Source organism: Parasteatoda tepidariorum, chromosome 10, assembly GCF_982258835.1.
Source record: "Parasteatoda tepidariorum strain Cologne lab strain chromosome 10, Ptep-v5.0, whole genome shotgun sequence".
Taxonomy (NCBI): Eukaryota; Metazoa; Arthropoda; class Arachnida; order Araneae; family Theridiidae; genus Parasteatoda; species Parasteatoda tepidariorum.
The window spans coordinates 95,818,783-95,835,536 of record NC_141764.1 but is presented as its reverse complement, the minus strand read 5'-3'; positions in this window follow the sequence as shown (position 1 = coordinate 95,835,536).

Here is a 16,754-nt window from a genome sequence, read left to right as displayed (position 1 = left end):
GACGTTTATTTCTTCCGTTTTTTAATGTTCTTTACACTTAATTCTTTTAAAATAATGTTTATTCAAAGTGATAATTTTTTTTCCAGATGGGGTACGAATGCGAACAAAAAACAAATGAGCTACGTGCATTCCATTCTACAGTTCAACAAATTATTAGCGGACACTACGAAAGTTGTAAACACTTTACTTATAATAGTTTTTTTCTTTGCAATTATATGCCTATTTTTTTTAAATTATTTGTAAATGAAGGATGTGTTTCTCCTCAATTCAGAAGTAGCGAAGGAAATCGTCACACAAGACAGTTCAACAAACATTTTCCTGGCTGCTTTCACTACAGCATGGGCCCGTTTGAAGTTATATGAAGAACTGGACAAACTTGGGAGAGATGTCCTCTATCACGACACTCACAGCATCATTTACGCCACAATCGGATTTAATGATTCTCCTATTGGAAATTTCCTAGGAGAACTCACGGATGAATTAGACAGGGACACCATTCAGACTTTTGTTTCTGGTAAGCACCATTTTCTTTTTTAATTTAATTAAATATTTTATTTCATTCATTATTTCATGAATGTTTTCTAATGAAACTTATTAAATTACATTCCCCCCCCCCCCGTATATTCAGGTGGCCCAAAAATTACGACTTTGAGACCACTACTGGGAAAAACAGCCTGTAAAGTTCGAGGGTTTACACTAAACTTCAAGAATTCGGCATTGATCAACTTCAATTCCATAAAAGAACTTTTAAAAGAGATGGGCAGTAGGATGGAAGTGTACTTTTAGAATCTGCATTCTACTGACGAGTGAAAACCATCAAATTAGAAAATCGAGAAGGGATCTTAGTTTTTATTCCTTGTTCACATAATTAACCGATTACTGTACCGAGGTTCATATAATTTCTACCGTAACGCAGTTAGGAGTTGATGAAGGTGAAATCGATGCAACCCCACAAACAAGTGAAAAGTATATTTCTTTTTTGAAAAACTTTAAAAACAGGTTTTAAATAATACGGTTTCTATATTCTTTTCGATTTTCACCGAGTGGTTTAGATCAACTTGTTACGAATTTATGTCCATAAGAATTTTTAACAATTAGGAAATTTTTCCGATAGCAAAGGTTTATTTTGTTTTAAAGAAAGGAGTTTATCCCTATGATTATATGAACTCTGTTGAGAAATTTGAGAATTCCTCTCTCCCTTCGAGGCATTTTTCAATCAGTTGGATGAAGTATCTATTTCTAGTCAGGATTATGAACACGCTAGACGTGTAAGGGATATTTTTTGTGTGAAAACGATGGGGGAATACTCCGATTTATACTTAAAAACGGATGTATTGCTTTTAGTCGATGCTTTTCAAAATTTTAGAAAAGTATGTTTGAAAACATACCAGCTGGGTCCTGCTTGGTATTTTACATCTCCAGGTCTTTCTTGGGACGCTATGATTAAGATGACCAGTGTACAAATAGATCTATTATCTGATTATGATATGTTTCTTTTTGTAGAGAAGGGAGTATCTAGAGGGGTGTGGTAAGGCAAACAACCCCTATAATTAAAATTAGGATTAAAATTTACCGACAAACTACTTATTATACGCAAATAATTTGTATGGATGGGTCATGCCCCACAGCCTACCTTTCAGAAAGAAGGCAGATCAATTTCTGATGAAACTCCCTTAAAGAAAACTGAAGCTGAGCTTCGAGACCCTGGAAAAATTTTTTTAATGCTAACCAGATAGAAACTCGCGGTCAGTCAAAAGTGTCAAATCTGTCTAATGCAACCATTAAAACTGCGTTGGGTCAAAATTTTCTTGTGAAGCTAATGGCTATAATGCTTTGTTGGCCAATAATCTTCTTTATCCATCTAAACGTGTGCTCCAAAGGAGGATTGAAAACATAAAATTTCCTTCTGGATTTTGCAAGAAGTACTGCAGCTCTGTGAGATAAAAGTACAAAAAGAAAATTAAATACAGCCAAGAAAAGTTAAGTAATTAAGCTATTGATGAGATGGCTATAACTCCTAGCATTGAGTATGACCATTCTTTAGGAATATACTTCGGAGGTGTAACATACCCCTCTCAAAAAGGAAAAGTCAAAACATGTTTTGTTTTTTATGCTAGGAAGTATAACTACAAGCTGGAAGCAAGTAATTACTTATTATTTTAGCAATTTAAAAACATAATCATAGAAATTATCCAAGAAAGCCATAAGATAGGTATCTTTGTTGTTAACGTTACAACGGATATAGGGTCATCAAATAGAAAAACTTCGGCATAAAGTGTAGCCGAAACGGTGTGGATAAGTCATCAATACCCCATCTTTGTGATTCAACAAAAATGGCTAATGTGTCTACAAGTGAATAAGTATTTTATCTTTACCACCAAAAGATGCTGTGTTGAAATTAGCGCCAAAATTAACTCTAAGACAATTAAAAAACAATCATTTTCAGAAAATGAAAGTTTCAAATGCAACAGCTGTTATTTCGCTTGCTAAAAACTACTGCATGGTTTTTGCAGCATGTACAAAGATGGTTTACTTTAATGACATCCCATTATTGCCATCAGTACTGAGTTTGGCTTTGCTGCGAAACTAAACATTTACTGTGATACTTGTAAAATGGAATACAGCAGTCATTTTTCAAGTCCACGAATTGAAAATCAAAAGAAGTTTGCTGTGAACAAAGATGTTGTAGCATCATTTTTAGGTGTTGGTAAAGGTTATTCTGCTGTGGAAAAGTTTTCTTCAAGTATGGGTCTCAACACAATGGACCGGAAAACATTTGACAAGTACGTAATGTGCTGCAGAAATGCAGAGGTAAAGTAGTTGACGAATATCAAAATCTAAGTGATACCCTTGTTGACAGTGAAACAGTTGATTGTGAATATAGGTGTATCCTTTGATGGAACTTGGCAAAAACGTAGCCACAGTTTTTTGTATGGAATCGGCTGCGTTATTGACATATTGACTGCTCTTGTGTTAGACTTTGAAATAATTTCAAAATATTGCCATCTTTGTGAAGTGACGAGGAGTTTGGCATCTGGTATGAAGCCCATAAAAAATCAGATTGCGAGAAAAACTATGAAGGCTCCTCAAATTCAATGGAGATGCACGCAGCTGTAATTTTGAGGAGCCGTTCAGTTAAAGAATGCAATATGAGATATACGACTCTTCTATCTGACGGAGATTCCAAAACCTTCTCTTACTTGAAAGGTTTGAAAATTTATGATAATTATGAAATTGAAAAAGAAGAGTGTATAAACCATGTTGCGAAGCGAAAGTGAGAGGAGAAACTTTGGGAGGTAAGAAGAAAGGTCATTTGACTGATAGCCTGATTTCTAGTAACCTGATTTCCCCGATATACTCTCCCGATTTTTAATTAAATACTTAACAATGCCTCATAATTGTTGTGCTTATGGGTGTACCAACAATTCAGCAAAGGCTGAATGCATTGAAAAGGGAATATCTTTCCATATATTTCCTTTGGAAGACAAAGTTTTAATGCGAGCGTGGCTTGTTGCTTTGAAACGACAACATTTTGAACCAACTGTTCATAGTAAATTGTGTTCAGAGCATTTTACGCCTGATTGTTTCGAGTATCAAAATTTGTGGAACTCTCCTCAAACTAAAAGAAAGAATTCGAAGACATATTTATTTTTGTGTGTCTTATCCATATAAGAATGTGGTAGTAGTACCGCAGATCCTGTTGTACGATGATCAATCCTTTTCATCCTTGGTGTTCTCTATAGCAATTTAAGGCACTAACTGTTAACAATTATCAATGATGTTGTCATAGATCGCTGCTATATTAAAAAAAAATATATGAAAGGGAATCTTTCTAGCATAAGCAAATCTTTATCCTTTCTCCTTGGCACGCTGTTCGCATTTTACTGCGATTTTGGATTTTTTTAAAGTTATAGTGACGAGAAACCTTAAAATGTGGATCATCCATGAGCGAGTACAGCCACGTCCTTGCGCCGAGAGTGGAAGTGCCGTTTCCCCCCGTTCTACCGATGGTGTTTTCCGCAAGAAGAATGTGAAAAGAATGAAATAAAATAGAATGTCTAAATGTTAAATGTGTGCAGTGCTTCTTTCGTTTTTTCTTGAGACTTTATTGTGTGTCATCTCCGTGGTTCTATTCGGCAGATTATTTTATACATATTATCAAATCAACTTTAATCTAATTATTTCTTATATATATTTGTCCAATATATATATATATATATTATTTTCATTCTGTTGAATCAATGAAATCGAGCAAAAATGGCATACCCCTTAAACTTGTGTTAGAATAGTATTTAACATTGGTACTCAGTACAATAATATCTTTGATACATAATTTGCACAATATAGTATTCACTGGTTTTCTTTATATTCACTAGTATTTCCATATGCACACTTTCACCATTGGTGCATCAATTTCCCCCACCAAAACCTATGTTTTAACTTCGGTACATTTCATTTTAACTGTTACAGTTTGTATGAAAATTTAATTAATTTTTTTAATGCTGCTGGCATGTGAAAAATTTATTTCAATTTATGCAATAGAATTTATTAGTTTCTCTGATTCACACATGCTTTAATATGAGTCATTTTTACATAAAAAGCAAAACCTCGTCAGCCCATTGCTGCTCAAACCGCAACAGAATTCTTGGAAGTGAAAGAATGGCTGCAACAGCCGAAAGGCAGGCAGAAGAGACTGTTTTGCTTAATAAGCACACAAGCCTTTATTTTATTCAGAGGTAACACAACATTTGTAAAGACAAAGCTTTTATTCCCAAAACTAGCTTCATTTTTTAAAATTAAATTTTCTTTTCTCTGGTGTATTTGTTTAACCTATCTCAACAAATAATACAAGGCAAGCTTTCTAAAAATAGGTTAACAGCTTTAGTGCGTTCGAACATGTCTGACACTGACAAGAAAAAACTCTTATCGGCAAATCAAAGAACCCTAGATGTTTCAAAAATGTGAAAAAACTACCAGTAGACTATGATCATAGCCGAAAAGCCTGGATGATTTCGGACATTTTCACAAAATTCATTTCAAAATGGGAGAGACAACTGCGGAGAGAAAATCGTAAAATTCTCCTTATGATAGACAATTGTCAGAATTGAATTTTTGCCACCAAATTCTACATCTGTTATCCAGCCTATGGACCAAGGAATCATAAGAAGTTTGCTGTTCCTGTGCCACTTCCGTAAGCAACTGATTTTCAAGATTCTGGACCGAAGAGATAGAAGTGGAACAGCATCAAATACCAATGTCAACGTACTGGAAGTGATACATTTGATGAACGATGCATGGGAAAATGTCACATCAACATGCATCATCAAGTGTTTCCATAAGGATGGATTGGAGAGTTGTCAAGACGGTCAATCCACTGAGGGAGAAGAGGTTGACAATTTCATACAAACTGCAAATAACCAAAGAATTTCAAAACTATGTATCCATCGACGACAAGTACATGTTACGGTCCTTTTGTGCTCGTTATAAACGAGTTCGACTGGAATCATTTTTCAGATATTTAAATCTTTCATTTTTTAAATGATCGTTTAATTTATTAGATTTATAATATTTAATTTATTAATAAAGTAATGCAATCATCATTGCTTTTCTATCAAACTTATTAAATAATATCACATTATAAATTATCGTTACTGAATCAGCTCAATTTCTAGCACTTCATAAGAATATCAATAGAATTTAAAATGCTAAAGACTTAGAAACAAAAATATTTAGAACAAAAAAATAGTTTTATCTATATATCTTATTGTTCACTGCTATAGTTTCAAAAAAGCCATCAAGCTAGTTTTTAAAGGCTTTATAGGTCTATTAAGATTTATGAATGCAGGGAAATTTGATTTATTTTTACATTTGTTGTTATTTGTACATTTATTTATTCGGAGTTACCATTTGATGTATTATACCAAATACACTTGTATTTTTTAAAAATTTTCCTTAAGAAATCAAGAATTGTTTTTACTTTTAATCAAGAAATGTGATAAATTTTTTTAAATAAAAATCTGTTTTCTAAACAAAATTCAGTGCCCATATACAACAAAGTAATATACTTTGATTTTCTTTATTCGATATTTATACATTGCCTAATTGGACCATTGCGGCCTCTTTAGAAACGAGCAAGCGAGGCTTCTTCAATCCAGTTCCTCTCCACTTTCTTTTCATTCTGTGATGCTTTATTTAAAACAAACTTTAAAAGGACAATTCAGTGAACAAATAAATGACAGAGTAAAATCTAAGCACTGGAAAGCTGAAGATCTTTTGAGGATTCCTGGTAGTCCACGTCGGCACGCTGTGGCCCAATTCCGTCTACTAACCGGAAATGATTGCTTTGCAGATCACCTTCACCGTATTCAGATCGTCTCAAGCCCTTACTGCCCCCTCTGTAACTCTTAATACCCCTATGAATAGACACCACCTCCACAACTGAGCAGTCCTCCGAGACTGGGCTTTATTGGAAGGCCAGAGAACTTATGAGGCAATGACTTCGGTCAATTTATTGTTGTGTCATTTTTACTTCTGTTCCTGTTCATTTATTTTTGCCTTGCCATTAGAAATAAAAAAAAATTATACATTAATCTCATATGTAATTTGAAAAGAATGTTTTTAATGTACTGGGTATTTAAGATGATAGCAATCGTTTTAAAATTATTAATGTATTAAAAAAATTATCCTTATTTTAATTTAATAAAATTTATATATTACAAATTTAGCTAATTAATATTTTGTTTAAAATAAAAAAAAAATTAAACTTATATTGAAATTTTTTTTCTTTAACTACTAAGAATAAATTAAAGAATATTGTTTTATATAAATAACTCATACAACTATACATTTTAGGTTGCTTATAAAGGAGAGCACTGAGAGAGAATAATTAACCTGATATTATCAAAAGCATGAAAGGCTATCATGGAAGCCATTTTTATTGTGATAAGTGCGACAAGCCATTTTCACACATTGAAGATAATTTTTGTCCAAATACGCGTAGAATTTATACCAGACTGCAACGAGAGGGGCAAAATTTAAGATGCGTCGATTGCTGCAGGTTATGTAGATCTAGGGAATGTTTTAATGCGCATAAGTCTGCAACAAGATTGCAAGAAAAATCTTTGTGTGATAGGGTGAGTAAAAAAAATAAATTATGTATCTGGGTATATATAAATAGTGTATAAAACAAATATATAATTAGTGAATAAAGCAAACCTTTATTATAACTGTTTTAGCTTTATCAATGTCGCACCTGCTGTAAAATGATTCGAGGGCGAGAATGTCCACCTGAGGTTCACCAATGTTGGACTACAAAATGTCCCTCCTGCAATACCTTTGTGGAGACTGCAAAGCATAGATGTTTCTTACAGACCATCAAGCCCTCTGATAAACTGATTTTGAAACGGATCAGACTACAGGGGAGCACGTGGTTGATTTTGCTGTGGCGCAGTATGCTGACGGGGCGGACTTCTGTTATTCGATTTGTGATGATTTTTGTTCCTGGATTTTTACACGTCAGCATAAAGGATTCACAGCAATCGCCCACAATATGAAAGCGTAAGTTTTTACTCAAAAAATTTTTAGTCTTAAAAATGCTTTTCTTAATTATGTTTTGTATTAAAAAATGCGTTTTAAAATGTTTTATTTGAATACTTAGGTTTGATGGACAAATTATAATGGGACGGCTGCTCCGGCAAGGAACAATTCCGGATGTTATACCGAATGGATCCTGTTTGACGAGTATACGTCACAATTCTCTAAGCATCCGATCACTGACTCCTTAAACTTTATGCCTATGGCACTATCAAAATTGCCGTCATGTTTCGGTTTTTCTGAATTAAAAAATAGGATACTTCCCACATCTCTTCAATCGACCAGAAAATCAAGCATATAGAGGCCAAATGCCTTATCCTTCCTTTTATAGCCCGGACCAGCGGTATGAAGAAAATAAACACCTGGAATTTGATTTTCAAAAAGAAATGCTTGAATACTGTAGGTTAGAAAAAATGTATTATTTTTAGATTGTAATGAATTTTTTTATTGAAGAATATATATATTAATTCAAATTTTATTTTACTTTCAGATCTGATGTTGATATACTCAGGTAGACAGCAGGACATGCTAATGCGCATCCTTTCCGGTAAAATATATATACATTTTTAATGTGCATAAAGAACAATTTATTGTTGTTATTACTTTGTATTCTAACTTTTTTCTCCCTGAACAGGTACATTCCAATAGCATCATCAAGCATGGCTGCGTTTCGAAGCTCTTGTATTCAACCTGACACGATTGGTATGGTTCCGGTATTGGGATATACATCCAGTACAAATTACAGTCCCGATTCCATACGGTGGCTCGATTTTATGGCAGAGAAAGAAGGTATCAAAGATATAAAAAAAAGAAGAAAGAAGGTATTCAAAGCATGTTGCTACACATGCTTTGAATGATACCGGTGAATGTAAAGTTGGAGGTATGTAGACGGCGTTTGTTCTGAACACGTTCTATAAATTTCTGGTGAGTTTTTTTTTAAAAAAAATATTGCTAATTATTTTAGGGATGTTCTTCCCATGGATGCGATACTTGTTTCGACAGAGATGTTTTTCATAATTTAAAAGTGGTAACGACGGTATCACTACTTCAAAAATATCAACGTACGACAGAGGATCTTTGCTCTTTAGATTACCATGTTATAGAATGCTGAGAAAATGAAAAGAGATGATGAAGATCTAGATTTTTTTGATCTCACACACGGTAAGAGATCGCCTTGCTCCTGGAGATGCGTTTCATGGGGGACGTACGAATGCCGTTAAGCTTTATCATGAAGGAAATGCAAAGTATGTGGATTTCACGTCCCTTTATCCATGGGTAAATATATATATTTTTTAAAATTTGCTTCATTTCCTATTTGCGTAATTTTTTTAATATAATTATTGCTTGCTGATTTCTTATTTATTTATTTTTTGTCTTTATAGGTTAATAAATAAGTATCCGGTTGGACGCCCAACCATCATCAAAGATTTTGCTTCCTTGGAGAGTTATTTTGGACTGATTAAGTGCACCATTGCTCCTCTTAAGCAGTTATACTTATTAGTGTTACCATATCGCTGCCACAACAAACTTATGTTTCCGTTCTGCAGGACTTGTGCTGAGACTAAGCAACAAAGTTCCTGTACACACTCAGAGGAAGAAATCTTACAGGAACGTGCGTCACAGAAGAGGGGAAATTGGCTCTAAGGAAGGGCTATGTGATGCTGAGTGCCACTAAAGGTAACTATAACACGCCGCCAGATGGCGATAATAACTGATATTGTCACGAGAGGGAGACTATGACTATGTGACGAAGAGAAGTTCTTCCTGCTATTTTCCAGAAGTGTTTTTTCTCCTTTAGTGATGTTAAGTGTGACTGTCCTTACTTTACATGTTATATTAAATTCGTTTAGTTATCAAGAATGCGTTTTATTTGCCAGCCCATATTAACAAATAGGGGCTCGGCTCCCTGAACTCTTCCCTAGACTGATAACCGAGGATTGTTTCGTATTATATATTTAATTGATTACGAAATTATCTTCAAATAATGACTAATATTAAATGTCAGCGAAAGCGAGCTGACTATTTGTAGTGGAAAAGCAAAAGACGACGACAAACCGGTGAGTTTGTTCAGATTTCTTCTATTTCAATTTGTACATTGCCAACATAACTTTGAACGATATACCTAATATTAAAAACTTTCCTAAAACAGCACCTTCATCTACTGTAAAATTGCTATGTAAAGTTATATTTGATGAAGAATATGATCGTAATTCACGTAAAAAGTTACGTGCTTTTCCGGGCTTTCCCGCCCAAACTAACATTGTTAAAAGAAAAGATAAAGTATTGCAAGAATTTAATTCATCGCAATTAATAATTTTGTGCAATAGTTTAGGAATAGATTGTCTAGGAATTATGTGAAAAAATATTTGCTAATTTAACCGATTTAGATACACTAAATTCCATTTCTGATTCTTTAGCTGACGATGAAAGTGAAATCGAAACTTCTGGAATTATTCATCACAACGAACTTTCAACTCCTAACCTTGGGTTGAAAATAAATTAACTTCTTCGATTGATTCCAATTCCGTATTCACACAGAAAGATAATAATTATTCAATTATGCGCGAACTTATTTTGACGATGAGGCAATTTAACGAAACTAATAACTATTTAATCCAATCTTTTTTCGCCAGCTGTGAAGAAAATTTTACTTTTGATAGAAACATTACCGATGCTCAAAAAATAATCTGTGTTAATTTTTTTTGCATATTGAGGTCAATTTTTTTGTTTTGTTACATGGTAAAAAACTATACATTTTTGCATGTTGTGTCGTACTAATATATATATTTCAGGTTCATGAAGTGTACCACTTTGAGAACTCTTCTTCTCTTTTCAAAAGCTTTATTGACTTGTTATTGATGATAAAGCAGGAGTCGAGTGGCTGGCCAGCTGAATGTGCATCAGAAGACCGTCTTCGCTACATTGAAGAGTACATGGTAAAAAAAGGGTGTTGCCCTAGAATACTCTCTAATTATAAAAAATTAGGACGACGACCAGTTGGGGAAGGTAACGTAAATTTATTACTAAACAACTGATTTGCGATGAACACTATATTATCAATCTTCATTAATCGCAATTAGTGTCTCCTTTAGATAGATAATGAACTGTAAATAAGAGCCCACTGACACATGTTAATTCACTTCCTAATTTTAATAAGATGTTTGCTGACACTATGAAAAGGGTAGGCTATTTTTCAAATAATTAAATTGTTTGTAAACATTTTCATTGCTATTTAACATACCGTATACTTTTTTTCAACAGATCAAAGATGTCTATCTAATGAAGAAGTTGCTACCGTACACTGGGTGTCAGGTAAACATTTTGTGCCACAAGATAAATCAACGAATATTTTCTTGGCAGCATTTACTACCTCATGGGCAAGGATGAAGCTTTATGAGGAAATGGATAAATAGTGAGAGAGCGTCTTATACCACAACACAGACTCCATAATTTACGCCCAAAATGGTGAAAATGATCTTCTTGGGGGATTTCTTGGATGGAGATTGTGACATCAAGTCACAAGTTTAATTTAATTTTGGTATAATTTCGTTAATTCATGATACAAATCCTTATTTGCTGATCTAACTCTTTTCGCCCCTTAATCTGTAGTGCAATGGGGACTTTCTCCCCCTGACTTTACGTTCACATTCCTTTAGCCCTACCCCTTTTCTTAAAAAAAATACAGATGTTTGCCGGTATCTTTGATGTCAGCGTGCCTTACAATATCGGAGATGTGTTCCTTAACCGTAACGCTGGTAAAATAATTGTGATAACATCTCAACCTTTTGAAAATAAGTACCATAATTTCGCGGAGACAGGCCGCGGCGTTACTGATTTAAAACTTGAAAATTTAATAAAAGGGCGCATCTAACGGGGCGGCCTATATAGCATTATTTTAGAAAATTTTGCCTTTTAGAAGCCACACTGGAAATTTCATCATCATTTTTTCCACCTGTTACTTATGCTTTTTATTTATTTTTTCATCTTTAATGTTACTCCAAAGAATGGTCAACGCTCCTGGAATTTCCTCCTCCCCATGCTTCTTAGAATCACTTTCTGGAAACCGCTATCTACAAGAGAACAAAAGTTTTCTTTCCCTTCTGCCTCAGGGACAGCAATTGAGTGCAGGGGACGGGCGTGGAGTGGAGAAGCATAAATCAGAAAGGAATGAATACAGAAAATCAGGGTGGTGCCAGTGATGCATACCTGCCAACTTTTAATCCCTTCCATTATCATTTTTCACAGTGGTATTAAAATGGAATTAAAACTTCAATTTTAAGCAAACAAATACGCTGTATTTGAAAAAACTTAAGTTGACAACCATGACAGTAACGCATATTAATATACGTTCTTCATTTTTGTAAGAATAGTGGTGATCAAAATCATTTGAAAATTAAGTTTATAAAAGAAAAAATACTATATATTTACTGCCACATTAAATATGAAAATAAAATCTTCCGGAAGAGTTGGCAGGTATGGTGATGACATTCACTGTGAAACAAAAGCTCCCCTCCCCGTTTTTTTCCAGGAAATATGTCTCTTCCACTTGTCATGGTTTCATCAGTAAGTATCCACTCCCCTTTTTTTCAGCTGTTTGTTAAAAACACGTGAATGTTTGATGAATGAATGGTGCCAATGAGCTTGAGATGGCCTTGAATATTCTTACAATTCAAGAAGAATTTATAACTTTCAACTCAAGCTCAGTGAAGAGAGGAAGAAGCAATGTGGGCGAATTTTACACCCTCCTAGGCGGAGTCAGTAAATAAAAAAAGAGCTGTTTTCTGAAGTCTCATTTGAGAAGAGAAAGTAGGGGAATATAGAAACGTGTTTTAAATGCTTGGGAGGAGAGCGCTTTTTCTTGGATTTCTTTTTCATTACTCATATTTCTGTCTTTAGAGTTCGATTATCTTCTTCCTTAGCTTATTTTTTTTTTATCGTTTGATCTTCAATTCTGATCTTCTGTTGCGTTTTTGTTTTGTTAATATTTTTGTCTCGTTAATTTTTTTGTTATTTTGTTTTATTTAAATTTCAACATAACTTGTTTTTAAGTCAGATTTCAAATGCCTCCCATTAAGAGGAAAAGTTATACGGCTGCATTTAAGCTTTCGGCTATTAAAAGGGCTGAAGAAATTGGAAATCGGGCTGCTGCTCGAGAATTTGATGTAGATGAACGGTGCATCCGAAGGTGGAAGTCTGAAAAGGGTGTCTTGGCTACTCTACCCAAAACTAAGCGTGCTCGGCGCAATGGCACTGTTGGATGGCCAGTGCTGGAGGATAACCTGGCGGCATGGGTAAAGGAGCAGAGGGCCAAAGGGTTGTCCCTCTCTACTGTTCGAATTCGGATGCAAGCAAAATTAATTGCTTCCCAGATGGGAATTCAAGATTTTAAAGGAGGCCCGAATTGGTGCTTTCGATTCATGAAGAGGAAGAACTTGTCAGTGAGGCAAAAAACTACAGTAGGGCAACGATTGCCTACTGATTGGGTTGGAAAAAAAAAGGCTTCCTTTTTAACTTTTGTGTCGAAAAAGATGGAGGAACGTGGACTTAATCACGGACAAATGATTAACATGGATGAGGTTCCGCTTTCATTTGACTGCCCTCCAAACAGGACTGTGGAAGAAACGGGAACCAAGTCCGTGGCCATAGTGACTACCGGCCACGAAAAAATGGCCTTCACCTGTGTTCTTGGGTGTTCCGCAACGGGGGAGAAGCTTCCCCCGTTGCTGATCTTCCAGAGGAAAACAATACCGAAAGGTAATTTTCAAGATGTTATAATTAGAGCCAACGAAAAGGGGTGGATGTGCGAGGATATGATGCTACAGTGGCTGTGCTGTTGTTACATCACACGTGCGTTGTTTACTCCTCAATAGTTTTTTCAGTTTTCGTTCTTTTTAACCGCAATAGCCTTTTACTTCATTTAACTTGTTTGACTCATTTTTCGTATCGATTAACCCTACCCTAACTTTAACCGTACATTCTTGGCGGCAGTCGAGGAAGCTACCGTGAGAGAGAAGCAACGGTCTCATTTTTTGATATTTTTCAAGTTTTCCTCCCAATAAGTTTTTAAGATGCTTCACCTCTCTAAAGTTTAAGATGTAAATTAATATTTAAAGTTTCTCAAATAAAATGTAAGGGAAAACCAAATTGTATTTAAGTAGATCTCTGGCAAATAGAGATGAGCAGCACGTGTGCATTGTCGCCAATGGTTGGCGGACTTCCATGATAAAATCTACGATCCAGGTGCTTATGAATCGTCTGTGCTAGAATTCTTTTTAAAGGAGATAAAAAAAAAGGAAGCCTCGTTCGAATGGAAATGCGTACTCAAATAGAATGATAAGAAATGGTGAAAAAGGAGCCAGCTCCATCAAAGTGAACCAACCGAAAGTTTGATGAATAAAATACAGTTTCTCAACACTAGTTGACCAGTAGAGAAACCTGGAGATCCTTCTGGAACGCTCCGATACTGAGAGCTCAGATTTTGAAGGTTTTTAACTGCTGGATGTGATTATATTTGATATCTAGATATATGATTACATGTGATATATGAATAAATTTTAGTTTTGCTTTGCACAAAATTTGTTTGGACTTATCGTTTAATGCTGATTTAAAAGTAAGATCGTTTTATTTTTAAAAATTTTAATGCTTATTGTTACATTGATTATTTAATTCATATTTTAATGCTTAATATTTACTTAGAAAGTTATTGAAATCCATTTTAGTAGGATTGCTTAATTTTTTTTAAATATTTAATATGCTTTTATTGGTTTCTTATTTAACTATTTAACTTATATATATGCGTATATAGAATATTTTTTAAGTCTGTAATCAATACCTGTTTTGGTATAGTATAATCCGGGGCGGCGTGTGCGACGAAATTTTTTTTTCTTGGGCCCAATTTTTGAGGGCGGCGCTTCTCCGCGAAATTACGGTAGTTTAACTTTAAGCAAGAGGATAAAAGGGAGAGCGCGAAAGGCGATCGGGGATTCGATATTTTGATCGTCAAACAATTTGCAGCCCTCCTCCCTGAGGTAAACCTTTTTTGGAAGAATGGCTTCCTTGCGCCATCTTTATTTTTTGTCAAATGGATTTTGGAATTCTCTATATTAGTCATTTTAACATCCAACTCATGTGCTGCCATGCTATGACTTGGTCTACGAAATGTTTTTTTATGCCTAATCATGCAGCTCTTTTAATGTGAAAAAAAAATTGAATACGATTGTAAATAGAATTATTTCGGACTGACCATGGATTTGCGACGACCATATGCAAGTATTAAATTGAGGACACGCCGGCTAACTTTTCTTGAGCTTATCCACTTGTTGGACGATGAATGCTGATACAACCCCGCTACGATGTTACCCTGAAGATCCGATACCCATCCACTCCTGCGTTTTGCTTGGGGCTTGTTCTGCCTGAATGGAAACCACGAACCTCCCAGTCACTCCTGACCGCTTCACTAACCATCCGCCGTACCGCCTGTTAGTTTGTTTTTGATGCCGCCACTAAGCTAAATATCAATAAAACGAACTTTATTCATCAACACATTACTCTTTTTTAGTGAACTCTTAGTTTCTTTAGATAAATGGTCCTACTCTCTCGATCAACATCTTAATAGGTATGTGTCTTCTTTTTGTTTTTATTCAGTGTTGTTGGGTTAAACAGCGCCTCTTAATATGTACTTCCATTGTCAGATCATGTGCCATATTTACATTTTACTTTTGTCAAGTATGTTTTTAAGTCAATCTTTTTTTTTGGTTTTCATGTCAAATAAAAATTCCTTAGAACTTTTCCAATACCCAACCTTAAACAGTGCTGAGATGTTATCACAACTTTCGTATTCGGTAATTGGATTCTTTCTTTCTTTAGATATTGATCTTTGGAAAATGAATATAATTTCAATTCAAACTATAATAGTACACTAGAAATTTTTGATTTTTTCCACCCTTCATTATTGTAATTATTATTTTCTTTTATTAAAGTGGACCTAAAAACTATGCATATGAGACAGCTAATGGGAAACAATGCTGCAAGGTGAGAGGCTTTACGTTAAATTTTCGTAATTCTGAAAAGTTAAACTTCGAGTGCGTAAAGGAAATGGTTTGTGAACTGATTGATGATTATATTCCCCCCCAAGACGGAGAGTTGTTAACAAACCTGAAACGAAGATGTACAGAGTTGTTTATGACAAGTGTGTGATTAAGGAAGATTTAAGAACACTGCCATATGGTTGAGGAAAAAGGAAGAATGGTTATTGAGGGGAGGAAAAGGTGTATAGTGGAGGCTATACCCATTTTTTCTATCTTTTAAGAAAATATTTATGTTTTTGCAAAAAGTTTTCTCTGTTAATAAATATTTTTTTTTTGTAAAAAATCTGCTAGTTTAATAAAAATATTTCAAACTTTTTAACCAAATTTTCTAGTTTTTCAAAAAATAAATAAATAAATCGATTGCAAGCTAGTGCGGTTATGGAGTAGGGTTTGACGACCACTACTTTAGAATGTATATAACGTCAATTATGATTGACTTGGTTTAGAGTTAATTCGTTGGGGGTTTACAGTTTGTTTTCTCTTTTTAAAGGTAAACGATATTACTTTTACTAAATATACAATTAGTATGCATTGATCGCATTAATAAAAAAGCCGTCAATAAAGCGGCACCAGTCTTATTTCTGAAGCAAAGCTTTACACATTGCAAGTTTTCAACTGCTTTACTGGGACAAAATTCATTAAGTTAATTATTCTTTAAATACAGTATATTATTCTTAGTTCCTGGCAAACTGACCCTGGTTTGCTTATAATGTAATGCAACAGGGTCTAATATATGGGAGAAACTGTTCACTGGGATACCCCGGGATTGTGACACCCGTGTTTACTTGAAAGTAAACTCCCTGAGGAGGAATAACTACTAGAGAAGATTGGATTCTGATTCATGCAATGACATAACTTTAAACCAAACATTTTTTACTTCTACGATTTCTTGTATATTTTAAGCAATCATACAATTTTCATTATAATTTACTTATACAAAGAGTAAAATTGCATAGAAAACTAACAGCTAAAACACTTTATACTGAAAGTTTTGAGAAAAAAAGAAATTTTCAAGCCACATATTTAACTATTAAAATAGCATAAACACATTTTTTTTAAAAATAAATTTTCCTC